The sequence below is a fragment of the Elephantulus edwardii genome, unplaced genomic scaffold, assembly GCF_000299155.1.
Source record: "Elephantulus edwardii isolate Elephantulus edwardi_28Jun2011 unplaced genomic scaffold, EleEdw1.0 scaffold00633, whole genome shotgun sequence".
Classification (NCBI taxonomy): Eukaryota; Metazoa; Chordata; class Mammalia; order Macroscelidea; family Macroscelididae; genus Elephantulus; species Elephantulus edwardii.
The window spans coordinates 47,047-47,805 of record NW_006400383.1 but is presented as its reverse complement, the minus strand read 5'-3'; the positions used below and the strand labels follow the sequence as shown (position 1 = coordinate 47,805).

Genomic DNA, 759 nt, shown 5'->3' with positions numbered 1-759 from the left:
CTCTGAAAACCTTAAAAAAGGAAAACAATAGAACACACATAGACTAACAGATAGGGCAACTGAGGTGGAGCTTTCAAATATGGAAATACAAAGAAGAGGAACAGTTGTAAGTAGACACTAGTGATTGGGACATGGAATGTGAGAACCATGAATGTAGGAAAATTAGATATTGTAATGGAAAGCACAAATATTGACACACAAGGTATTGTGGAGATGAGATGGACTGGCATGGGGCATTTTGAGTCAGACAATCATATGATCTATGACTCTGGAGATGAAAAGTTGAGGAAAAATGGGATTGCTTTCAGAGTTAAAAGAAGTAATTTCTATCATCACGGTGGAGGGAATCATCCTGCTCTTCTGCGCCATGGTACCCGGAACGCTGCAGCTGTTCAGGAAACGATGGCAGAATGAGAAGTTCAGGGTGGACATCCAGGATGACTATGAGGATGAAAATCTGTATGAGGGCCTGAATCTCGATGACTGCTCCATGTATGAAGACATCTCCCGGGGCCTCCATGGCACCTACCAGGATGTGGGCAGCCTCCACGTCGGAGACATCCAGCTGGAGAAGCCATGACCCTGGACAGCTGCCCTGCCCGTTTGCTCCAGCTTCACAGTCTTCCTCATGCCCTCTGCAAAGTTCTCCTCTTCAACAACTTCTCTCTTAGAAGTAGCCTGCAGGTCTCCTCTCTGCCTCCTAGGTCTCCTGCAGTCTCTCCAGGCTTGACCCCTGCCCAGGTGCTAGCTCTTTCCCCC

The 759-nt window shown here is 47.4% G+C and overlaps 1 pseudogene; it reads left to right on the top strand.

Moving 5' to 3' along the window:
* The first annotated feature begins 292 nt into the window (after positions 1-292).
* LOC102870552 lies at positions 293-580 on the top strand (annotated as a pseudogene).
* Positions 581-759: the final 179 nt, after the last annotated feature.